The sequence below is a fragment of the Prionailurus viverrinus genome, chromosome D2, assembly GCF_022837055.1.
Source record: "Prionailurus viverrinus isolate Anna chromosome D2, UM_Priviv_1.0, whole genome shotgun sequence".
In the NCBI taxonomy this organism is placed as follows: Eukaryota; Metazoa; Chordata; class Mammalia; order Carnivora; family Felidae; genus Prionailurus; species Prionailurus viverrinus.
This window is the reverse complement of record NC_062571.1, coordinates 81,318,750-81,344,093: the sequence shown is the minus strand read 5'-3', so window position 1 is coordinate 81,344,093 and position 25,344 is coordinate 81,318,750. Positions and strand designations below refer to the sequence as shown.

At 55.5% G+C, this 25,344-nt stretch overlaps 1 protein-coding gene across 5 annotated transcripts in view; it reads left to right on the top strand.

The window, feature by feature from the left end:
* CTBP2 (C-terminal binding protein 2) overlaps positions 1–25,344 on the top strand; it is a 162,645-nt gene that overhangs the window by 298 nt on the left and 137,003 nt on the right. For 2 of the 5 annotated variants that reach the window (XM_047825666.1, XM_047825662.1), the window contains exon 2: positions 143–354. The gene's annotated coding sequence lies outside the window, so the exon portion shown is untranslated. Of the gene's footprint in view, positions 1–97; positions 355–757; positions 829–25,344 lie in introns of those variants that run through there. The other 3 variants (XM_047825663.1, XM_047825665.1, XM_047825668.1) reach the window with 3 other exon arrangements.

Genomic DNA, 25,344 nt, shown 5'->3' with positions numbered 1-25,344 from the left:
GAAGGGAAGGGGAGGGGTAGGGTGGGGAGGGGAGGGGAGAGACAGGGAAGGGAGGGGAGGGAAGGGCGGGAGGGGGAGGGGCGGGGAGCTGGAGAGATTAAGTTTTTGTGTGTGTGTCCCTGTGTGCGTGTGTCATTTTAAGGTGGCCCGGGAGCGGCCCAGAGAAGCCGGCGGCGGCCCGAGGAGCGAGGGACCGAGCCGGGAGCCATGCCGCGCTGAGGGGGGGGCCGCACAGCCGCCGCCACCGCCACCGCCGCCGGGTGGGGTGGGAGGGGCGGGAGCCGCCGCCACCGCCGCCGCCGCCGCCTCCCGGGTGGGCGCCCTTCGCCGTGGACGCCGGCGGCCCGGGACGAGGTAAGCGGGACCCCGGGGGAGGGCTGGGACCGCTGCCGCCCCCGCCTCACCTGCGGCCGCGGGCTGGGGGCGCCGCGCCCGCGCCTCACTGCGCCACTGGGGGGTGGGGGGGAGGAGGAGGAGGAGGGCGAAGGACACGGAGCCGGCATCCGAGGACATCTTTGGTCTGCGCCCCCGTGTCCCCGCTCGGCGCCCGGGGGTGGGAGCCGGCCTGGAGGTCCCTGCCTGCCGCCCCCCGCCGCCGATCGCGCCCGCCGGCTGCCGTTTGCGCCAGGATTTTTGTTGTTGTGATGAGAGTTGATGAATGCGAAGTAGGCGGTCACCTTCCTTCCCATCAGGATTGGGAAAAAAAAAAAAAAAAAAAAGAAAAAAGAAATCCCGAGCGCGGCGGCGTCCGGAGGGCAGCGGCGGCGGCGGCGGCGGCGTCTCGGCGACGGTTTCCTAGGCGCCCCCGGCTCCTGCTCCCCGAGGCCGGTGGGTGCGCGCGCGGGGGCCGCCCGCGACCCAGGCCGAGCGCGCGGCGCGCCGCGGGGACAATACGGCCGGATCCCCCGGGACCGGGAGTCCGAGCGCGCGGGGCCTTACGCTTTGCGGGGCGGGGGCGGGCGGTAGAGCGGGGGTCCGCGGGGAAACCGGGGCGCGCGCGGCTCGGGGCCCCCAGGGGAGCGGCCCCTGCTGGCCGGGGATCCCGCGCGGCGCCCCGGGAGCGCAAGTGAAAGAAGGGAAAGGAGGCGAAGTGGAACCCTTTTGTTTTGCCGGCCCCGCATTGTTGGCTCCTCCGGGCAGCCGGGCCACATCTGCCGCCGCCGCCGCCGCCACCACTGCCACGCCGGGCTCGGCCCGCCAAAGTCGCAGCGGGGCGGGGGCTCGGGGCTGGCCGGGCGGCGGGCGCGGGCGGGGGCCGAGCGGCCCGGGCATTTCCTCTGCCCGTCCGCGCTCCCGCGGGCACCACTTCCTCCTCGCCCGCCGCCGCCGCCGCCGCCGCCGCCGCCTGCTGCGAGCCCGGTCCGCCCGCCTCCCCCTCCCGGGCTGCACTTTTCGGGTGGGGCGAAGCAAAAGGAAAAAGTTTCGCAGGAGGGGCTGGCGAGGGCGCGCCCCGGGCGGCGGGGACCGGGTGCTGCGCAGCGACTGCCGGGCCGCCGCGGTCGCCTCTTCCTCCTCGTCCTCGGCGGCGCAGGACTGACCCGCGCGGCCGAGGGGAAGCGCCTTTCTTTCTCTCCCTCCCGCTCTGCCCAGCGCTCCGGGGCAAGTTGGGCAGAGGCGCGCAGGAGCCGGGGCGCGCCTGGGCCTTTCTCCAGCGGGAGGCCGGGTGGCGTAGCTGGTTGCCCGCAGCCCACGCAGCGTCCTGGTGCTCGGAGGCCGCGGGCCCCGGAGCTCGGCTCGGTCACCGCCGGCCGCGGCGAGACGCACACGCGCGCACACACACCCTCCGGTGGCTCGGCCGCGGCGGATGGTCACGGACACGGAGTGTGCGTGTGCGCGCGAGTGTGTGGGGTGCCCCCTTCTCCCGACCCCGAGTACTTTTTCCGGAGGCAGCCCCAAGCGGCAGTTGGCTCCAGGGGTCCCCATGTTTAGTGTTTTGCAGGGGAAAGGAGGAATTTTTCGTAGAAATCCCCGCTCGCTCTGCGTCCTTGGGGTGGAGGCTGCTGGCAGTGGCCTACGTCGTCAGGCCGGGCTCACTTGCCCTCTCCAGGGTAAACAGATCTTTCTGGATTTTTTCCCACCTTTTTTCTTTAAAGATTGGAGATCAGGTTAAGTTCTTAGAGAGTCAGATGTGAGTGGCTTGAAGGGTAGACAAGAGAATTGTATTCTATAAATATGCATTGGGAATTTAAAATGCTAAGTGCCTTATTTGCAATTCTGTTGGATATTCTAGAGACTGGTATATTTTTATCTGACATGGATAATTTGGAGGGGACGTATATTTTGGTTAGTTTACAAAGCGATTCTGCCTCCCGACTTTGGCGAAATAGACTAGACTCTTCCTGCTCTTTCAAAGAAGATTCTCTACCAAGTGCTTGGGTTCAAAGACAAGTTTAAAAATTACCTCGTGTTCAGTCCCTAAGACTGCTGTTCTTTCTGCCTCTAGGGCTCCCAGAGTAGAACTAGTTAGTTTTCGTGTACTTCGGAGAATTCCTCTGTTTTGAAAAAAATTTTTTAAATCCTTTACATTTTGAAGTAATGGTACTTTGAAGGATCTCGTGCCTATAATCATTTGATTTCAAAGAGTACTTCTTACAGCAATTATAAAGTGATATTCAAAATGCTAATTAAACACTTTAAGTCAGAGCGGCTTTAATATTGAAACATTTTTTTCTTTCTTTTTCTTTTTTTTTTTTTTTTTTTTGGTAAAGTAACGGGGGACTATGTCCTAGAGTTGAAACACCAAAAATGCTTTTGTCTGCCATCAGATTCCTGAACTGCTGTGACACTCTCCTGTAAAAAACAACAACAACAACAACAACAAAAACCAAACAACAACAACAACAAAAAACCCTGGTGCCCTTTTTATTGCCCCCAAAAGAAAAGTTAATGAGGTGGTAGGTTTCAGGCAAAAAAGCAGGCCCTCTTTCTTGCAAAATATGCTTACAGTTGCCATTGAAGTTGTATGTTAGCCGTGAATGCACTTGCCTTTAATGAAGCCAGTTTAATCGTTCACACTTGATCAAGTATAACAGGACCAAACAAAGGAAATAAGCCAGCATATTTCTGTAGAGCGTTGAGGGGTTTAGTGTCAGTGTTGATGTCGGGTCACCCCCTCCCCCCACTCTGCCCCCAGTACGAGGGAGTGAGGGTTGAAGGCAAAGGGAATTTATGGCACTGATTGGTTTTCTGTGCCCCCGGGGTAGGGGACCCCAGTTTGTCCCTGTAGAAAGCAGTTATTAGAGGGAATTTTAAAATCTTGGCCTTGGAGCTTGTTTTGAACCTGACAAGGTGCTTTTTTGTTTAATCCCGTTTCCTGTTTGGGAAGATACAGCTAAGGGGGAGTACGTCGTCTCCCTCGTTTCTAAGTGTACCTTAATAAGGCTGAGTGGAGGGTGGGTGGCTGTGTAGTTGAGCTCCAAGCCCTGTGTTATTTACGACTTCACTTGGGATCTTTTGAAATTGGCCCTTGAATGGGTGTTTTCCTGGGGGAGGGGCAGGGTGAATTACCTTTTCTCAACCGTGATTTTTAAAAATACCTCTTTGTCCCTAAAATGTATTTCTTTGCTAGGCACAAGTTGCAACTTATGTCTGGGACTTAGTCATCAACTCAAGGAAGAAATATTTGCCAAGTGTCTTCTTCAGGTTGGGAAAGTAAAAAAGTCCGGCTGCTTAAAAACACTGTGCTCGTTGTAAAAATACACCAGTGACATACTTTGTGAGATATTTTGGCCTTTTAAGACTCAGGGCACACCTGTTCCTGTCCCTGCAGAGTTTGCTTTCCTTGGCATTGTTAATCTGGTCGTGTACACAAGATGAAACAGGAAAACTTGGCTATCTGTATAATTATTAACCAGCCAATCAGTTGCCCTTTCAGGGAATAATCAATAACTTCACTCTTGACTTTTCAAACTCTGAAAAGAAACTGTATTTTTAAGTCTGAAAAGTGTTTTGAAGAGAGATGAAACCAACAGCCACCACCACAACAAACAAACAAAACTCCAAATCAACCTGCAACTCTTTCGGTGTCCTGAGTAGCCAGCTACAAGGTCAATAAATGATGAGTAAAGAAAATAGGTACCTAACAAGCAGTGCTCTGGGTTGGAAAAGGATATTGTTGCCAACTGTTTAAATACTAAAGCAAAGGGAGCTCCGCCTGGCTCACACCATTTGAAATCCTTGAGACTCACTGATTAAAAACAAAAAGAGCCTCCATCTCGGGAACAGCCCCTCCTTGAGATCCAGGCCCCGAATGCCATTTGCTCACAGTCCTTTTCCGTCGCGAATCGCCCCCCTTTGCATTTAATGCTTTTCCCTAAATGGAAAAAAGTTAAAGAGTTTATAGCAACGGTGGAATGGCCACCCCAGTTGTCATTTTTTTTACCACTGTCATTTCAGTACAGAAGGAGTGTCGTCATAACGTATGTGAGTGCCACCTGGGTCCCTCCGCATAATCTTTGTGCCAGTGACAAGCAGTGGGCTAAGTGTCCCAAGTCCCTGGTACAGGCCACAGATGATAGATACAGGTATATATATTCATAAAATACGCGATCAGAAAAGGAAATGTGTCTGTTGGGCAGGGCACGACCCAGGCACTGTTTCCACTGTCTGGCTGGTCGTTCCATTACAGAGGCTGGAACCCATTTCTGTAGTAATTAAAACGTGGGAGTGCAGTTTGACCCTTGGAAGAACGGTACGAGTGTTTAACAGAAGTGACACCTTATAGTGAAATATCGGGGGGCCTTACTCCTTCAAGATCTTCCTGTGACGCTGAGGCATGCTCCTGTGGACTATGATGACTTCTAGTAGGCACATGGAAATGCTGGAATGGATACGCTCCGAGGCTGTGCTGCCTGGGCAGATATCAGTTTTCTCCCTTACAGCTGGTGAGCATGTCCTAATTCACACCGCTGAAGTTAAAGCCACAGCACCCCGGGAAAGGACGGAGGGTGCAAGCAAGGCTTCTCCCCACGTACAATCTTTGGAAGTTAATTTTTTTTTTCAAGTCTGTGTTTGATGGAATATATATCAAAGACGAACGAAAGGGGTGTGTGTGTGTGTGTGTGTGTGTGTGTGTGTGTGTGTGTTTTAAATCCTATCTCTGGATTTGGAAAATTATACTTAATAATTGCTAAAACCTTCAGAACCATGTTGAAGGTGTTCAGTGGTTTCTTTTGATCATGATTTAATGGATGGTATCCAGAAGCCATCAATGTGACTCGAGTGATACTCACAAATTAATGTTTGGGCAGAATCTGTAGTTTGCTTTTAGCTATCATTATTGATGTTTAAAGCCTGAGTTTATGGCTGCACTTGGGCATTCAGGACTTCCCCAGTGAAAAGAAGGACTTTGCACATTGTGCAAAAAAAGGGGTGGGGGGGGGATTCACAAATGAATACAGAATGTACAATAGGGAGAGAGCTAGGCCATTGTTCGTGTGGAATGTTGACCATGGAAGCCAAGGGGCACTTTGGGCCTTCATTCTTCCAACTGCCCGAGAATACAGAAACTTCAGGAGCGGCCAGCAGGATGGGAACCAGAGAGGCACAGTCATCTGTCTTTGCCTGGCATGGAAATCTGGGCCGCTGGTTTACCCCCTTTGCGGAGTTTTCTTAGAAGATGGTCTCTTCTGGACTGCTGGGGAACTTTGTGCTCTCTTCTCCGTGATCTTTGTGTGTGTGTGTGTCAAGATTGTAAAAGCAGATAGAAGCGTTCTTCAAAGCGGAGTGTGGAAAAACAAACTTTTTCTCCCTGGAGCGCGAGTTTTGAGGAATCCTTTTCACCCCTTAACCAGAAATTGAGACATTGTAAGTGGCAGGAAGCTGTTGTGTTTATTTTTTTATTACTCCTCGCGCTGAAGTCGTTTTTTACGCTATTTGTAGTGTTTGGAAAGTACAGCTAAAGTGAGTGAGTGTTGGGTCTGTGTGTTTGCCTGTACAGCTGCTGCCATTTCTGAGAACGCCCCTCTGTATTGTATCTTCCCTCCCCATTCACAAAGGTCTCCTGCTTCCATGTGGGAGCTGGGGTTGCAGAAGGGAGCCAAATCTGTAGTTGAAATGGCAGGCATTATCCTGTGCCCTTTCTCTGTGTCCCCTCCCCCACGGGGAATCCGTGTAGACATTGACCACCGCTGGGGGCTGATGCCTGTTCTGATTTTATCAAGGTATATACTTGGCTAGAACTCAGGGGCCAGCTGACCTTCCCATGTGTATCTTAGCCTGTCCCTCCTTGAGTGAATGCTTGACAGATGATCTACCTGAACTGTTTCGGCAACTGAATTTAACAGATGGTTGCCTCAAGTTGGCTTCATGTTCACCAAAATTCTGATACAACGGTTGGGTCCTTATTCATGGGGCAAGTGATGGCTTTTGACTTTATGGAGAACTGTGACTCCTATCCTAGAGAGTAACAGAGCCATTGTTTCTCCCGGTGGTGTTGAGAGGACGTTAATCCTCACTAGCTGCTGTTGTCTGAACTTGGTGGGCAGGTCTTTGGTGGTGGTTTTCTGGAGGTCCAGAGAAGTCTGGGGGTGGGGAGTGGAGGTGGGGGAGGGCAGTGCTCTTCATCCTTGTAGTTCTTAAAATCTTCCCCATTTGTAAAATGCAAAAACAAACAAACAAAAAACCCAAACACACACACACACACACACACACCCCCTTCGTGTTGTTGCTTTAACTCCCTTCAAAAGCGATCTATTGATCAGCAGAAATGTGCTTTTTGCAATAACACAAATCCTTACTTATGACTTGAAAGACAACTGTTACTGGCCTGAAGATTGATTGGAGATGGTGGCAATATTTCTGTCCCTCATCCCAGCTTACGTTGTGGCAGGGACTTGGAAGGGACTTTTTAGAAGATGTGGAACATAGATGGCGGGCCAGTGGATCTTCCTGCAGCGTGGGGGCTAGCCAAGGGCTTGTAAAGTCGCTGCTGTGCTCCAGCCGTGCCTGAAGTCTGGCCTCCAGCAATCTGTCCGAGCCCAGGACAAACAAAAACTTCATTATGGAGTCAAGGAATCCCAGGAAGTTTCTTTGGAAGGAACCCTAGACCAAGACCACAGAGGTCAACTCCTCTGGCCTAGTGGGATTTCCCCCACCAAGTACGGCAATTTAAAAAGCCTACCTAATTGTTAAGGCCTACCAAACAGCCAGTTGATTGGTGTCAATGACCCAAATCAACCTGGAAGTGGTAGTATTGTACCTGCCCCAGGATTGGGGGGGTGGGGGGGGGAGGGAGGAAGAGCCCGTGAAGTTCCTTGGCTGCAGGGGGCTTGAGGCCAGGAAAGGGTTTGTGCACCTTTCCTGTTGAATGAACTCTGCCTGGGACTTTATTCTTTTGCTGATGGATGGCTTTAGTGGGGGAGGCCTAGAAGCACAGACACAGTTCAATCACAGTCAGTGTGCGTTCAGGTGGGCCTTGGGGGCGGGGTAGGGGTAGTGCCCACATGCTCATTTGGATGGTGGAGAGCTGAGTGAGCCAGCAGGGAGGGTTTTGGGGGGGGGGGGGGCGGTTCTTAACACCCTGGCCTGGAATGGTTGAGGGGACTGGGAGTGTTCTGCACGGTGGGGGTGGGGGTGGGGGTGGGGGTGGGGGGTGGGGAGGACAGCCTCCCTTGTTCACATGGGCTTGCTTTGCTGGGAGGGTTGGAGTCCTGATGATGCTAGGGAAGCCTTGCCGCAGCAGCTGCCAGGCCCGGCGGAGTGCATGGGCCGAGCTTGGCTGACCACTGCGTGCAGTTTTGGGGATAGGTGGGGCAAGGCTTTCCAAGCACCGGAGACCACGAGGGCAGCCTTCACCTGGGGGGGTACTTGCCCTAATGAACTGGGCGGGCTTGGGGAGGGATGCTGCGTTTTCTTCCCGGTGGGGGTGACAAGTATTTGTCAAGTTTTCTTCTGTGCCTTCTCCAGACGTGGAACTGTGGTCTGCACCGCTGGTCGATTGCGCCATCCGCCCATCAGGGACTGGATGGAGCGGGAGGCCCAGCGTGGATGCCAAGTGGGAAGGACGTGTCTATCCAGGAGCACTCAGGGACGTACCTTCTCTTTCTCAGCGCTTTCTGGTTATGGGCTAGAAGTCACTCCAGGAGGGCAATGAATAAAGAGTGCGTTTTGCTGCACAGATATCAATATGCACATATAAGTGCCTACAAGTAAAATCTCAGAATGTTTTTGATCTTAAAAACATTTCACAGTCATTAATCTTCACGACGCTCCTGCGGGCCAGGTAAACAGAACCATTCCTATTTTACGCGACGGAGGAACAGTGACTCGCCTCCCCCAACTCGTAAAGAGGCTGGCGTCGGTCTCTCGCCGTAGCGCGCGGGTTTGGGGGCCCCGGGAACCCCGACGATCCGTCCAGACTGACCGCCTGGCGACTTCCGGTCTCCTGCTTGACCTTCGGAAGGCGGGAGGGCGAAGTGGGGCCCCGGCCAAGGCCGGCCGCCGAACCTGGCCGCGCTCTACCTGGAGGGGGCGGGGCCTGGCCGCGCCTCCCCGCGGGCGCGCGGACGGCCGGGGTGCCCTGTCCTGCTGGCGTCTGCGGGTCCGGGGTGCCAGGACCTCCAGACCTGGGGCCTGCGGGCCTGCGGGCTCCCGGCGGGGGGCACCTGAGGCTCCGCCTCCCCCCCCCCCCCCCCCCCCCCCCGGCCGGCCCGCGTCCGCGTCGGTCCCTCCCCTCCCCCTCGGGGGGCCCGCATACCTGTCCTCTCCCCGCCCCCCCACCTTGACGCCGCCGGAAGCACCCCTCCCCAGGCGCTGGTCTTTTCACTTGTAAATGGCAGCCGTTTCCCGCTTGGGGGAAGTGATCCAGAGGTGCTAGGAATGGCCCCTGCCCCCCCCCCCACCCCCCCACCCCCGGTGCCCACTTCCTCCTTCCTCCCCCCAGCTCCCCGGCCATTGTGAGGGGCTCGACCCCGGGCGGCGGGGGTCCGGCACACCCGCCGGGTTGGCCGCGCCCCTCCAGGTCCCGGGGCTGGACGGGGAGAGACCCGGAGGGGGGCCCCGAACCCGCGCCCGAGGCCCGGAGCTGAACCAGAAACCTCGCTGGACCCCGTGCCGGAGCCCCCCCCCCCCCCCAGTGATCGCGGATGGAGCAGACGGTAAACGGCCGCATCCTCACGACGTGGCCGGCTTGGCCTCCCGTCCCCAGGGCGGTGCGGGGGCCGCCGCTTCCCCTGCCCCCGTCCACAGCCTGGGTGTTCTCGGGCTAGCGACGGCGCGGTCGTGGGTGCGCCCGGAAGCTGCGAGGGCTCCCCGGGCCTTCGTCACCGTCCACCTCCAGAACCGGCGACCTCACGCCGATTCACTCCCCGCGGCTCTTCCCCAACGCGGGCGGCCTGGCGGGCCGGCGAGCGTAGAGTCGTGACCATCGGGGGCTTTGCCGCGTTGCGCCGGTCTTCTCCTTGGCGGAGGAATTTCTGTGTGTTTTTTCTCTTCGCTGTCGTTGCGGGCTTAATTTGATACCCCGATCCACCCAGGCCTTTTAGGTAGTACTCGTGTTTTGGTTAAGGTAACAGAATAACTACCATTTTTTGAGCAATTACTTAGTATCTTTGCCAGCCCCTCCCTTGGTCCATGTTGCACTTGATTTTCACGGCGAGGTGGGGTGGTGGCGGGGCGAGGTCGGGTGGTGGCGGGCCCAGGAAGCGCTGGGGTGATTTGCCCATCCCCCCCTACCCCAAGTAGCAGAGCTGGGATTTGAACCAGTCCGTCGGCAGTGGGGTTCGAGCCGGATTCCCTGGCAGAGGAGGAACCCTGCCTACCGTTTGAGCCTCACGGGTCACCCTGAGAGCAGAGGGGAGGTGAAAATTCCAGGCTTACCCCCAAAATGTGGCATGTCCTCCCCGGGATTCAAATGGCTTCTCAGAAACCATCCTCTTTCTCCAGGGTTGACTTCCAGATCACACGGGGCTATGGAAAATCTGGCTTGTTTTCATTTCCGTCTTTGATCACTGATCTTTTGTTAGGATCTCACGATCTAATGCCAAGGAGGAATTTCTAGATGGTTTCCTGGACCAGGCCTGTTTTAAATTCCCTACACTCTTCTGGGTTAATGAACAGCATGGCTCCTGTTGAGAAGCCTCAGGCAGGCCCCAGCAGACAGGGGCTCCCGGTGGATGCGTGGGGAGAGGTCCGTCCCTCTGGATCACAGACTCTGCCCAGGCGGAGGACAGACCTCCGGAAGGACCTCAAGAGCCAGGCACAGTTCTGTTGCGCTAGCCACGTTCTTCCAGTTACCCTCATACCCTCTTCGAGGTAGCGGTGATGGTGGTCGCTGTCTTACCAGTGAAGAAACCGAGGGTCGGGAAGGTTAAGTAACCAAGACAACCGGAAGTTTAGTTAGTTCCCAGTCCATCTAGAGCTGGTCTTTCTGATGGATTGAGACTTTCAGGTTTTGATTGGGATTTGGGTACAGTTGGGGATGGCTTTGCCACGCTAGCCAAATTAGACCCCTTCTGTGCTCCTGACCTCATTTTCCCCTTTGCTTCCATCTGAGTGTCTGATGTAACCACCCTCTCCCCCTCCAACACACACACACACACACACACACACACACACACACACACAGGGATTATGTGGGTAGCTTTCACAGTGCTCAGGGTTTTTGTGTGTGTGTGTGTGGTAACATTGGATTTGGTGGCCAGGTATCACTTTATCAGACTCAAATTTCCAAGTTTGTGGTCTAGGGTAGTGATCTTAGTTTTTTTTTTAAGACCGGCCCCCCTTCTTCCTGGTGTGTGCCCCTTTCTAAGAGAGGGGCTGGAGGTGGGTGGGATGTCCCCTTCCCTCACTCTGGCTGCTGCTCTCTTCACCGCGATTCATTATGCACTCCTTACAATAGGAGTTGATTCCTATGTTCGACACGGGGGAATCTGGGAAAAGAGACCGGGAATGTGGGGAGGATTTCACCTAATTGGAATGGGCTGTTTGCACCATTCCTGTAAAAACCGGCCAGAAACTTGATTCTGCTGGGTAAACCTCCTTTGGGTTGCTGCCCTGCGTTTGTGTTGGCCTTAGAAAGGAATTTGAATTCATCCTCCTGAACAAAAGGAGCAGCTTTCTTTTCAGAGAGTCGATCAGAGAATTGAAAGGGAAAGGCACAAGGCTGGGTGTGTCCCGAGATCTGGAGAGGAGCCTGCTTGGGTGGTTAACTCACCTGAAAGGCACCCAGAGCAGGTGACGCGAGAGCCCTGACCTTGGCTTCCTTTAGGGAAAGGTCCCCACGAGGTGGAGATTTTCCTGAAAAACAGGCTTTCCTTTACTTACAAGATTCCCTTCCTGCCCTGCAGTGCTGCTGTTCCTTTCGTGAACACGTGTGTGCTTGGGAGTTCACTGATGTCTTTGCTGGTGCCCCAAGGCCGCAGTGGGGCGTGCGGGTGGTCGGGGGGGCTCGGCGTACATACACCCCCTCTCATTCGGCCTTTGGATGGCTGAGGGAAGGGGAGAGGGGTGAGCCCCGGTGTGCTGGCTCAGCTCCAGCCTAGGTAATGGTCTGTATTCTCTCTCTTTGAAGTCCCCTGTGCGGTTTGCAAACTGCAGATCTCCATCGTGCTCCCCTGCCTGCAGAAGACTGGTGTGTGGTAGGCTCCTGTGGGGCAGGAGAAGAGAGAAGCTTCCTCCCGGCCCACGCTGCCTGGAGAGTGGAAGGGGCTGGGTCTTAAGGCATCTGTGCGCAGACACGCGGGGACGTCCCTCGGATTTGTCAGCCTTTGCTGGCAAGGTTTTGATGGGAGCCGGGGGTCACAGGTGGCTTCAGAACCGGCCTTTGGATCTGTGGTGTAGAAGGTCTGTGTCCCCTGTCCTGTTCTGCCAGGGATCCCTGGCTCTGCAGAAAGGCCCCTCCAGCAGGACACGAGGAGGGCGATCTGATGAGTGCCCCCCGCCTGCCCGTATTGGTGCCCTGGTGAGCACACCCCGAGTTTCCGAGACCCGATTTTTCTCTGCCTCGGCCTCTCCGCAGACTTCTGTTTATTGTTCTGTTCCTCCAAGATGCTCATTGCTCCTCAGTCAGGGCTGCGGATTTTTATTTTTTTCAAACACACATCCTTTCTTCTCATTTCTCCACTAAGCCTGGGATTAAGAATGTGGCTTCAGCTGACAAAAGCCAGGAGATTTCAGAGTTAAAGTTGGAATTCTATCTGTAACGATGTCTTCCTGAGTATTTAAGGAGGACTTTGAACCGTGGGTAATTTTTTTTTCCCTTCCTAAACTGGCCAGATGTGCTCCAAGGAGTGGGCAGAGAAAGCAGTTCCACAGGATGTGAGTTTTCTTTGTGATAATTGTGAGCTTTGCCTTATTTGAGGCCCCTGTGTCCCGGGGGCATGGAGGGAGAGGCTTGTGACTGGCCCTTGTTTGGGTCACGTTCTTAGTGTGTGTGTCGCACAGGCCTGAGGTCTTCGAGGTCCCCCGCAACCCCTACCCCAGCTCAGCAAAACCACTTGAAACGCACTTTGCAAGTATAAATCTAGTTCTTGAAAATGTTTCTCCCCAAGGGAGATTAAAAAGTTGGGTTTTGTTTTGGTTTTTGTAATTCCTTTCATCATGTGGGGCCGGGGGTGTGCAGGCGGGCTGGGGAGGGGGGCGGGGGGCGGGGGGTGGGCGGGCGGTGACTAGCCTTGTCTGGGTTAGTGGGGAAAGGGGTGGGGCCAGTGCAGGGACCACTTTTTGGCCCTTCCCCATGGCTGGGAGTTTTACATCCTGGTGATTATTGGGCGAGGCTCCAGGGTCAGATCCAAAAGCTTTGCCCTGGGCCATCCCAGCAGCCCACTTTGGAGCACTGGGTGCCCCGTGTTCTCTGTGTGTTGACTTTGGTGAGGGAGAGGAGAGGTCCCACGGAGAGACTGTGAATGTCTTCCTTCCCAGACTGACGAGGGGCCCAAGGAAGGCCGCCCTCGGCCTCACAGACCTTGCAAGAGGCAACCAGATAGATTCCTGCTCACAGATGGAGAAGAGGCATCGCACCGGACAGACTGTTCGAGAAAAGTGTGGCAAAGGAAGTTGGAAAAGTTGCTGGACTGCATTTGGGCTTTACTGAGGCCTTGGAGAGGGCTTCCTTTTCTGAATCTAAAATGCGGGTAAGAATTACAAAGTGCTTAGAACAGGCCTGACACGTTGTAGGCATTTCTACAAAATAAGACAGGCCAGCCACTTTTGCTCCCAGCGGGCATGTCCGCATTGGAACAGGTTTCCTTGTGCGTCCCTCACACCATCTGCGTGGAGATCAGAGAATCTTGACCTCGGCAGTGGAAAGAGGGGTTCCCCTCGGGTGTTGGGGGACAGGAAGAGAAGGCTCCCTGGGCCTTGATTGCTTTGGGCATGCAGGGCGAGGGATGGGGCCTGTTGGTCCCACGTGGTGAGCCGAGTCCTAAGGGAATGGGCCCGGTGTGAACGGGAGGTTTTTTACCCTTTGCACGAAAAGGAAGGATGAATGTTAGGGAGGCTGGTGACGGGACCAGGTGAGATTGGAGTGAATAGTGTTCGAGGGTGGGAGATCCGAATCCTGGTGCCGTCGGGGAATCTAGGGAGTACGCCGTGCACAGAGCAGGGGAGGGGGGGTGGCGGCTGGTCAGGTTAGGGAGCAGCCCATCTGTGGGTTCCTGGGGCCAAAGGGATGACCCCAAAACCATTCAGATTGTCTTTAGACCTGAGTGTTATTCTGGATGGAGTCACTCTGGGGAATGCCCCGGGAAACACTTGCTTTCTACGTAAGAGCTAATTTCTCTTACCAGAGAAGGAGAGAAGAGTAGTGGTTGCGTGCTGCCTACCTCTGCCTGAGGACGGGCCACACGGGGGCCACCGGCCCCAGCCGCCCTGGACGGGTGGGGCCCACTGGAGAGGCCGCCCAGTGTTTCAGTTCATCACCACTGAACGCTCTGCACCCTCTCTGCTGAGTTAACAGCACCGCGCCAGTGACTTGCCTGGCCACATTCCCGGGGGAGTCTGTGTAGAAGAAGTTACTAGCACTACACCTGCCCCTTCCCCGCAGGCGTTTCTCTTCACATGCTCCCATCTGAGCTCCAGGTCCTGAGCCGGCAGTGGAAGGGCTGGGGTCTCTCCCCGAGAATGGCTTGTTGGGTTTGCCTTTCTGGCACGTGGTGGACGCTTGGTCAGTAGCCGCCCTGGGGACGGGCCCAGGTCCAGCCGGGTGGCCAGTTGGCTGCGTGTGTTCCCAGCCATCCCCCTGGAATAAGGGGATGGTTCTTGCTCGTCTCCTCCCAGGGCATTCATTCATTCACTCATTGGGGACTGACTGGGTGCCCGCTAGAGCCAGGCACGCTGTGGGTGTGGACATGTCCTCCCTGGGCGGGGTTGCTGCTCTGAACTTCATGCTGGGCTACGGGCTCGACGGGGAGGGTCCCGTGAGTGTGAGGTGACGAGGGGGGGGCCTGAGACGCTGTTTGGGACGATGTCCTTCCAGGGTCTGTCGAAGACACAGTTTGTTGCCTTCAGGGTGGGCCGGTCGTTTTATGGACTAGCAGTTTCTTTGGGTTCAATTCACGCTATTAAAAAAATCGCACTTGGAAAGCAAGATGATCCTTGATGGGGCACCTGGGTGGCTCAGTAGGTTAAGCATCTGACTTCAGCTCGAGGCATGATCTCAGGATTTGTGGGTTCGAGCCCCATGTTGGTCTCCGAGCGGACAGCTTGGAGCCTAGAGCCTGCTTCAGATTCTCTCTCTCTCTCTCTCTCTCTCTCTCTCTCTCTCTGTCCTTCCCAGCTTGTGTTTTCTCTCTCTCTCTCTCTCTCTCTCTCTTTCTTTATCTCAAAAATAAATAGTAAACATTAAAAAGAGAGCAAGCAAGATGATCCTTGAAAATGCCCTTGGGAGGCATCTGCTGCTGGAATGTGAGGGCATCTCAGGGGTCAGGGACCAAAATGGCGTATTTCCACATGTGCAGATCCTAGGGAGCGTGAACAGTAGATAGAGGCTGATGCATGTGAGAAGCGGTCAGTGGGAACAGTGCGGTGCCTGGGGTTGTGTGGTGTTAAAGGACGAGGAACTACTTTCCCTTCTGCCTCTGCCCCTTTCAAGCTACCCACCAGGTGTTTTCCCACATCCCTCTGGAACGGAACTTTGGAATTGGTGGATTTCCAGGAACCCGGAGAGGTCCTTCGTGCCCCGCACCCCTCCTCCCGGCCCCGCCCCGCTAGCGGAGCCCGTGCATTCCGAGCGTGTCTGTTGCAGTAAGAAGCTGGCTGTGGGCTTGGTGGTTTTCACATGGCTGATTCTCACGGTCCCCGGGGAGGGACTGTGCCCAGGTGGTTTGAGGGGGTGGCCTCTGGAGCAGGGCGGCTCTGGGGCACCCCTGGCCGGGAGTCAGTCTCCCGGAGCTCCACCCGGAGCTCCACCCGGCATCCGGTTGGAGAAGCTCCAGGCGGGGCCAGAACATCTGTATTTTTAGCAAACTCCTCCAGGTGGTTCTTAACGCAGCCAGCCCAGAACCTGCCAACTGCACACAAACTGTCTTTCTTGAAAAACACACCACTCCCCAGCGCACATCCCTACATTTGAATCTAGTTATTGAACATTTGGCACGACAAATGATGGAAAGATTTTAAATATCTTGAAAAACCCCCTCCCCCTCGATCTGAATGAATAGATTTGAAAACGGAAATATGGATTTCTGCCCGACCTAGTCTCTCTCTCTCTCTCTCCGTCTCTCTCTCTCTCTTTTTTTTAATGGTTTCGGAGGGATTTTCCACCCCCTAGAACAGCGCTAGGCTTTCCTAGGGACACGAGGGAAATTTCGCATGGACCTGTGAACAGTGGAGCTGCTTCCATATTCCGATGCACTTGACATTGAACTTTCTCTTTGGACCAGTCAGCAGTGTTCCCTGAGGCGGGCCGGGCCATGTCACAACATACTGGCAACGGGAGAAACTGGTTTTGCAAATTAAATTTTTGTACACTGTCAGCCACTTAGGGAAGCCCCCTTTGGAAATCCGTGCCCCTGCGTCAGGGGCGGGTTCGGTGGAGTTGGTGATTTTCACACTGGCCTGTGCGAGCACGAACGAGGAGGTCGGCACCAGGCACGTCCACCTTGTGCCGGTGAACAGACCATCCCCCGGGGGCTCCTGTGTGTGCCTCCAGCATCCCCCTCATGGTGTTGCCACACACAGATTTGGGGACGACACCTTCTGTTTTGGAAACGCAAGGAAACCCATTCTGTGGCAAAGCCTTTTTATCTTGATCGGTGAATTTATTAATTGGCGGGGCTTCACGGAGGCCGATAGCTTCTGTGTCCGTCCGGCCTGGCAGCTTACCTTTATCCTGTTTATAGAAACACTGTGTTTTTGGGGCGCCTGGGTGGCGCAGTCGGTTAAGCGTCCGACTTCAGCCAGGTCACGATCTCGCGGTCCGTGAGTTTGAGCCCCGCGTCGGGCTCTGGGCTGATGGCTCAGAGCCTGGATTCTGTTTCCGATTCTGTGTCTCCTCTCTCTCTGCCCCTCCCCCGCTCATGCTCTGTCTCTCTCTGTCCCAAAAATAAAATAATAAACATTGAAAAAAAAAATTAAAAAAAAAAAAGAAACACTGTGTTTTTTAGTGACAACCCAGAAAGGAGATCGTGAGGAGGCGTGACACTTCTCTCTTGTGGATGTGGAATCGGCAGAGGGGCCTCAGAGGGGCCACGTGGATGGGCTCGCAGTTCACAAGTGGGGGGGGGGGGCGGGCAGGTCTGGCCTGCCTCTGGACCGACACCTGTAGAGTGGCTGTGTATTCAGACAACCCAATTCTAAGGCTGAGGGTGTGTGCACGCATTTGAAGGCAGGGAGGGGGCGCGGGGAAGTTCGCCCCGGTTGAAGAGTCTGGAGCCTTAGGCATCCTGTTTGAAGGTGAACCTCAGAGGGCGTGCGTGGTGTCCTTGGACGAGTGATTGAAGGGGCCTCCTTTTATTTCTTGATCTGAGGTTGTTCACTGCGGTCTCGGGCAGAAAGGATTTGCCCTTTCTGCTCTGGGTAACTGCTTTCTGGGGGCAGTTTGGGATACCTTTCGAGTTGCATGCAGAGACATCGACTAGCAGAAAAAATTCCAGCCTTTCTCTTAACCGTTACCGGCCCAGTGGCCCACTTCTAGCTGTCCGGAGCCACATGGTAAGAGGAATTCTGATTCTGCTTAAATACAGGAAGCGAAAGCCTTTGGGTCCTAGCAGCTTCTTTTGGGGGGCTGCTTTTGGACTTGGGTCAGCCAAGAAATGACTTTATGATTTATGGTGTTTATGAAGACGAGCGCACCTATCTGTTTGCGTGTAGACATCTTAATAGAGATTAAATACAAAATAAAGGAGAACGTGTGAACGAAGATATTCCCATAAGCAATATCGTAGCGTTAGGCAGTGTAATTATGTTTTGTACACTTCCCAATTAAGCAGTTATGCATTACTGGAAAAAACCACCTTTAAGAGATGTAGGAAAGCTTTCTAATTCTGTAGATCACATAAAAATAGATGTGTCGTATTTTACGCATAGGGTTTGAAATTTTTACGTTCTGTGATAAAGTAACTCCGTTTGGATTGACTTGTGGAAGTTGACGCGGTGACGTTGAGATGAATTTGCTTTTTTCTGACAATTGTCTGTTCAACGAGAATCTGATTCTTCAGCAACTAGAGCTCCTACTATGTGCCAGCCTCCAAGCCAGAGCAAGGAGGGTTTATCTTGAAGTTCAGCAAAGCCGTGGTGTCTGTGCGAGAGCTGGAGCAGGCGCCGGGTGCTTCCCGAGACCAGGGGTGGAGGGTGGGTCATTCCCAGGCTGAGGGGTCGGGGATGCCGACCTGCTGCTGGAAGAACCCAGAAGACATTGGCGGCGCTCTCCTGTGACCGAAGGCGGCACAACCTCATAACCTCCAGATGTGCACTTCTGTTCCCGGGACACCCGCCTGCTCCCCTCCCCGGGAGCTCCTTGGAAAGCCACCCACCTCGTGGTGCCTGACTATCTTCGCAGTGACGTGGTAGGTGCGCAGGGTATCTGTGAGGATTAAGTGACTCAGTATATGGCAAGCCTTGACCTATGCCTCGAGGAAGATCTTCAATGCGGGCATTATTATTACTGTTCTTTGTTGTTGTTGTAGAGAGAATGAGGGATGGGAGTGGGAAGGACTCTGGGTCTGAAGAGGCAAGAGAGGGCCAGAGGGGTGCGGGGTAGCCCTGAGTTCAGATCCCCACTGCCGGACGCGGCATTTTAAGGCATGGGCTGTGATGCGTCGGGGGACTGGACCAGCTGTGGCCTCCGTGGGCAGCGTGGGCTCGGGGGGCTGTTAGGGGAGTGCGTGGTGCCTAGACTGCCAGGACCAGGTGCCTGACGAGTGGTGGGGTGGGAAGGGCAGGGGGATAAGTACAGTACACGGGCCGCGTGGTGGGTCAGTCATCCTTGTCACCCACTTAACACCAGAGCTGGAGTGTCTGTTTCACTCTGAGCTCCGGGACATGTGCCTGCTGTGTCCCTCCACGGAGAAGCCCAGGTGCCAAGATAGGGCCGAATGGTATTTTGCCTGCGGTCGTAGGGTTTGGGCACCGCTGGGGTCTCAGCGCCTGCTGCTGGGGACTTGTTTAGCTGGGTATGGCCTCAGGGGGCGTCACAGGGCTGCCGGTTTGCCCCTTGCACACAGGTCCCACGCTCCCCCAGGATGGCAGCGGCAGCCTTTGGCAAGGGGAGACCCAGCCCCACCGGCCATCTCCCCAGGGAGCACGGAAGGGCCTCTGGGAGCTTGTCTGCTCCTGGCTTGAGTGTGGGGTTCAATGAAGGGTCTGTGAGGAGTCTAAGTGGGATGGGAGGAGATGAGGGCAGGAGCCATCAAGGAACCGTACTTGAGGGCACTCTCATTTTTCATTTCCTGGCCACTAAACTGCTGAAGGTGACAAAGGTGTTTTCCCTGACCACACTGTGGGAAGCGCAGCTGAATTTCAGGGACACCAGCCAGTGTGTGCGGTGGGGTCCTTCCTGCCGGTGTCAGTGATGGGGACGGGTGGTCTCCCAGGGGGAGCCGGAGACCGCTCTGGCTGCCGTGGAGCTGAGTTCACCCCACAGGGAGAGTCATGTTTTTATTATTTGTTTTGCCCTTTTGGGGGACTTATTAACATTTTTACATAGGTGTCATTTACACACAGGAAAGCCCGCCCTTTCCACCTGCTGTTCCACACCTTTTGACAAAAGGTTGTGTGAATAGCACCTGGGCTGCAGAACCCGTTCCCTCCCCGAGGAAAGTTGTCCTGTCCGCCCACCACTGATGCCATTGCCCCTTTTTGTTGGTAGAAAGGCCAGCCTAGGACATTGGGGGTTTCACGTGGTCCAGGAGGACACTCCAGTCCCAGCAGATAGACGTGCTTGAGTGACACCGCCCGTGCCGTCCCTGGGATGTCTGTGACTTCAGGCATCGGGCCAGGTTGGGTGAGCTGGAGCGAAGGTCAGTCTCTGTAGTTGGCATCTTGTCCGCCCCACGGAACCCGGGGTCCCTGAAGGGCCCTGTTCTCCTCCCCAGAGGGGGCGGTGCCAGGCTCCTATGTGCGGGCCTGGGGGCTTCTTAGGCCCTTGTCCCCAGGCTTCCCGAGGACACGCACACAACTCTGCTCACCGCCTCCACCCCGTGTCCTGCCTGACCCTCCTGGCAGGTGCCCGGGAACAGGTGCTTCTCTGCCCACTCTGGCTGCTGGCTCCGGGTCCAGAGGGATTGGGAAGAGTGACCACCCCGTCACTGGCTGTTCCCTCCTTTCTCCTCCTTAGGGGAAGTAGCTGTGGAGCAAGCAGGCAGCGTACCTACTGTGTGCTGTGGCTGGTCCGTGTTCTGTGAGTCCCGGTGGCACGGGGCCGTGGGGTGACACTCAGGTCCCCATTGGCCAGCCACCTTGCTGTGGTCAACAGGGGTAGTTTGGGGAAAGCCTGGAGGGACCAGAGGGCTTTTCTGTGGGAAGGTCAGCAGCTGCTGGAGCCAGCAGTGGGCCACCCAGTCAGCGTCCCTCTGTGCCAGATAGGGTCAGGGTCTCTCTGAGGACGGGTATTTAATGAGGCGGGACAGGACGTGCAGGAGAGCATTCCCTGTCACGCCGCACGGGGGCCGAAATCCACCGGCTTTCTCCGTAGTATTTAATATTCCCCTATTTCCGTTCAGTTGGGGGGAGTTTTATGAAACGAGTCTGGGAATTTTGTAAATTGCTAGCTGGGGAACGCTGCATTTATTGATTTTCCGGTTGCTGCTGGAAACGTCTTCAGTGTTGGATCTTTGCTTCCCCACTCGGGCCCCAGCACTTAGGGCGGGTGAAAGCGTTCATCCTGCCGAGCGGCTTGTGTCTGTTAGGAAACCCTTTGATGCCTGTGAGCTCAGACTAAACCTGACCTTGGTCCCGGCCTGAAACTCATGTCTGAGTATCCTTGGCCTCTTGGGGGTGAGTGACGGAGACTGGGACACGCTCACGTATAGGACTTCGGGGGCCTTCCACCTGGGCAAGGAGCCTGGAGCCTGGGGTTAGCAGCGGAACGGTTGGCATCCCATGTCCCCGAAGGCTTCAGGACAAGGGCCGTTTGAGCTGGAGTCCTGGACCCTGGGCAGAAAAGTTGTATGTGGGTAGCCGTCAGTCCCGCTCGGGCGGTTCGGATTTTGGAGGAGTCCCCACCACAGCCAGCGGGAAGGCCCGAATTCTCCCGGCCTGGGGAGCCTGCGGGACCTGGCTGCAGTGAGGGTCCCTGGTGCACCTGCTGCCACGACAGCCTCATGACGCCAGTTCCCTGTGTGACCCTTCCAGGGGGAAGAAACTTGCTCAGAGGCTGGGGCTTCTTAACGGGAAGAGTTGTATGCATACACGTAAGAGAGAAAAGCGTTTTATGTCCGGAAGGGTGTGCCATCCACAGCCATAAAAGCTGCCCGTGGATGTTCACGGGACTGTGTGGTGCACACTGCGAGCGCAGTAGGACCGCGGTTGCTAGCAGCCCACGGCCTGCTCGTGTCCTGCGCTCAGGGTGCCTTTCCAGTCCCCCCACCCGCCCGGCGGGCTCCGCCTGTCTCCGCAGGGCAAGTTCTAGGTGGGGAGCCGCTCCCGTGGGTGGATCCTCAAATTCTAGCTGACTTGGAGGGAAGTGAACGGGGGAGCCAGCCACTCTGCTGAGCCCGAGGGGTGAGCAGCTTGCTGTGGTCTGCCCAGGCCCGGCTGGAAAGTAAGGAGAATGTTCTTGAGGCGCGCACACCGTCAGATAGTCTGTTTCAAAGGGAGCCAGTTAAGAAAGGCCTTTGCCTTCGTTCAAGAATACTAGAAACGCGTCTCGTTTGGTAGGTAAGTAATAATATCGCTGCTCTTTCATCGAGTACCAGGCATGTGTCAAGGGGGAGAATATAAAAATAAATGCGTTCGGTGCATCCGTAATAATAACCACTAAGTGTCTCTCCCGGGCTCAGGACAGCTCAGTAGCTTGCAGGGAGGGACACGGCTCTTTGGTGACAGCTGCTCACGGGAACCTCTGTGGGACTTGGGGCAAGAGCCCACTCCTTCGCAGAGCTAACCAACCAGGTGGGTCTGTCGGCCTGCACAGGTGCCTTTGGGGTTCCTGAGCTGTGCATCTCACACCCAAGTATCACGGTCTTGCAGTCAAGGTTCGAGGCTCTGCAAGCCGACAGGCATTTCAAGAGCCTGGTGCTTTCTGAAGACCTGCGTCTTCATTTACACTTGGGTGGTGGTTCGCCCGTCTAATTTTTTTTATTTTCAACCTTTTGGCCTGGAGAAATTTTCCCTCTGGTTACGGTAATTTTCCTTTCCTGATATGTAAATTGATTACAGTCCCTCTTTCAAGTCTTGCACATTTGATTATCCGCGAGCCTCCTTCTGCCTCTTACTTAAACTTATTTTTAGCACAGTCCTTGAAACCTCAGTGTGAGACTGTCCCTCTTCTGCTGTTTTCTGAGCTGCCGAAGGTCGTTTTAATCAACCCCATCCACCAGTTGCCTTGCAAGCCAAGCTAACGTGGGAACGGGCCTCCTGGGTGAGGCCTGGTCCGATCTGAGAGCGAGCTTTCTTCCTTCCCCTTGGTCTGGACGGGGATGAGTGAACTTGGCCAGCAGCTCTGTCAGCGCTGGGGTTCTAAGGGCGTGAGGCAAACACAGGCGTGGTCGTGGACATCAGCCTAGGCCAGGTGGGAGGACCCGGGCCAGCCTGTCCACCACGAGAGCACGACCTGGTTTTTTCATAAGGTGTCCGTCTGCCTGTCCGGGGCTTTGTGGACGGTGTGCTCCAGATCAGACTAATGCCGAGTCCCTGGCTCCGTTTGTGAAGCCAGCCTGGGTTGGGTAAATCAGGGAGGGCAGTGTGGCCGCGTTTGGGGGGTGCAGAGGTGTCCCTCTGCCCGGTCCCCTGAAGCCCTCTCTGCCATCAGATTCTTCTCACGAGCCAATTAGTCCGCAGCCTGGTGGCTCCTGGGTATTTTCTGAGCCTTACTTCGATAAGAACAAAACCGTTTTTTGGTGCTTGATTGGATTTGTTTGCTAGAAGATTAGTACAAAAGCAGGAAGGAAAAAGAATGTGTGGTGGGGGTGATTGCTAGGGACTGGCAGAAGGTTATTTACGGATTTCTGCTGACAATCCATGTTTAAAGGACTTCCCTGTGAGATTTATGAAGCCTTTCCAATTTATTGTCTTTCCAAGTAAGGTAAGCAAATAAATAGGTAATTCTCTTTTATTATAAACCTAGCCAACGTTAGATTAAAAATAAGAGGAAACAGGGCTCCATTTTTTTCCAGCCCAGTGTGTTTCTGGAATTTGGAAAGCATCTTGGAAAGGCTTTTTGTTTTGTTTTTGGCTCGGGCACACTGTGCATTTAAAAGATAAAGTCTGACCCTAGATACTGTGTGCGCGGTTCACCATCCTTGAAGAGAAGCGGCTGTTGCCCGGAGGGGGCAGGGGATACGGAGCCGGTGGGGACGAGGGGGGCTGGCTGTTGAGGGCCAGCCCACCATAGTCAGCAAGGGTTCCCGAGGCCCTGCTCTGGGTTTGGTCAGTGCAGATGCACCCAGAAAGGGGACCCCGTCTCCGTAGGCCCTTGTCAGACACAGGGCCCATTCTGATCGAACTGAGCTTTGCCTCCTAGACCTTTCTTCAATCATTTTGATCTCCCTGTCCCCCTTCTCTGAAATTGTTGGGGCTTTCGATGCTTTGGTGAAATGTGATTTGGGCAGCGTTGTTTGTGAAGACCCAGAGGGAGAATTTAGATTTTTAGGTGAGCAGGAGCAGGAGACCTTGTAAAAAATAAACATCCCACATCCTGGTGGTGACGTCAGTGCTGAAGATTTGGGTGGGCAAAATTTGGTGACCTAGCCCCTTCTAATGCGGCCCCCGCCCCCTTGCCTGCCCAGAGCCCATTTGAAATGCTCTGGGCTCTTTCAAGGTCCCGGGCAGCACCACTGGTGAGACGGACGTCCTGTTAGAATTTGGGGGAGAATGTGTTGTATGTTTCTGTCCCTAGATGTCCTCGGTGCAGTGAAGCCATTTTCGAGGGATTAATGGCCCGCATCTTGGATGGTATCTTGTAACAGGCTGTGGGGTCTGAGTTCCTCAGCCCCTGGCCTGTTGGTAGGTGCACAGTGTGTGAGTTCAGGAAACTAGTTCTCGGTAGGGGGTGGTTTCGCCAGTAAATCACACCTGAGTAGGGAGGCTCGGAAGGTGCCGAGAACATAATTCCCTAGAGAATGGGATCCATGGAGTTCATTTTCCTTCTTGCCTCTTCCTTCTCTGGGCGTGCCAAGGGGGTGTGGACCTTTCCCCATCTCAGGCAGGGCTAATGGGCTGGAAGGGGCAAGGGTGGGCGGCACAGCAGTGTGGCTGATGCCCTGGGGGGTCTGGGACTGGCGGCCTGAACAAGCCTGGCCTGATCTGCCTGCAAGAAGCAGACCACACAACCGGAGGAGGGTGAGCGACCAGCTGAGCCAGGCAGGGGGACGGGCATGGTAGTCCTTGCACTGGGAACTGGGCTCCCATCCACGGGAGGTCCGGGAAGGCCTCTGGGAGGCGGTGGGCTGGGATTTGCAGGTTGTGGTGGGGAGTGGGCTGCCTGAGTTCCCTCCGTCCAGCCTGGCCTCCCTGGAGGCTGCGCCACCCTCCACCCAGCTCCCTCCAGCCCCGTCTTTCTCATCCCTGTCTGGACCTGACGTCACCTGAGAGCTTTGGAAAAAGGTCCAAGCCCAGCCTCACCCTCAGAGGTTCTGGGGTGGGACCTGCCTTGGGTTAATTTTGAAAGCTCCCAGATGATTCTAATAGGCAGCCAGGTAGAGGGCCGCTGCCCGGCCCAGCAGCCCTCAGCTGAGGCCATTTTTTCTGCCTGTGGGCCAGAAGGCAGGGACGCCCAGAGAATCGAGCAAGTCCTGTCCCCTCCCCCACCCCCCAGATGGGGGGACAGGGGGCAGATAGACCTCACCGGGAGCACAACTCTTCAAACACGTGTCCGACGGGACAGGTGCCCCAGTCTTGTGGGGCCAGATACCAGGTGACCCAGAGCCACTGACCGCGGAGTGTCCTGAGCAGGCGTCACGGGCCAGTTTCCCATCCGCAGGTGAGCGTCTTTGGGGCTGTGCCGTTTGCTCTGCAAGGCTCTCCTGGAGTGAAAGTGGGGTCAGCTTACTTAGCGGGACAGGTGCCCGTGAGCACGTGGGAGAGGGGTCCCATGTGCCTCGGGGCCCCTCCTGCTTATAAGTAAGGGAAGCTGTGGTTCCTGGCCCTTGAGCAGTAACTCCGGGAGTGCCGGACTCTTCCTGCCTCGGTCAGTGGTCAGTGGGAAGGAAAGCGGGCTGTTGCCTAGGAAACAGAGCTGGAGGGTGGGCTCCGGCCTGTGGACCTCTTGGGGGCTTCATGCCTGGGGGTGGGTGGGAACCCCAGAAATGGCACTGGTCAAGGGGATGGGGTGGGGAGGGTCCTATGCGCACAGTGGGAAAAGAATGCAGCTCTCAACAGTGTTCACAGGCGTCTGAGCCTCCGTGTGGGATTCCTTGTCGGGCAAATTCGGGGTGGGGAGAGTGTTCTGTTGGTTCTCTAGGACAGGAGGGAGAGGGGGAGCGAGGGGTGGGGTGGGTGCTGCAAGGTGAACAAAGGAAACCCTAGGACGTCTTGTTTACAGGTCACTGGACTTGGGTGAAGGCCCTGGGGTGGGGGCGGGGGAGCTGAGCGGTGCCGGTGCCCCCCATGGAGGAGGAAGTGAACGCCTGGTAACAATGCGATAGCCGGACCAAGGAGAGGCTCTCCTGGCTGGGGGCGCCCCAGGCCCTCTGTGGGATGCGACCTAACTGCTGTGTGTCTTCATTATGAAAGGGAAAGCGTTTGAGGTTTCGAAAAATCACAAATAAGATCCTGGGCCCCTGAGTGGGGTTGGGATGAAACCTTGGGGGT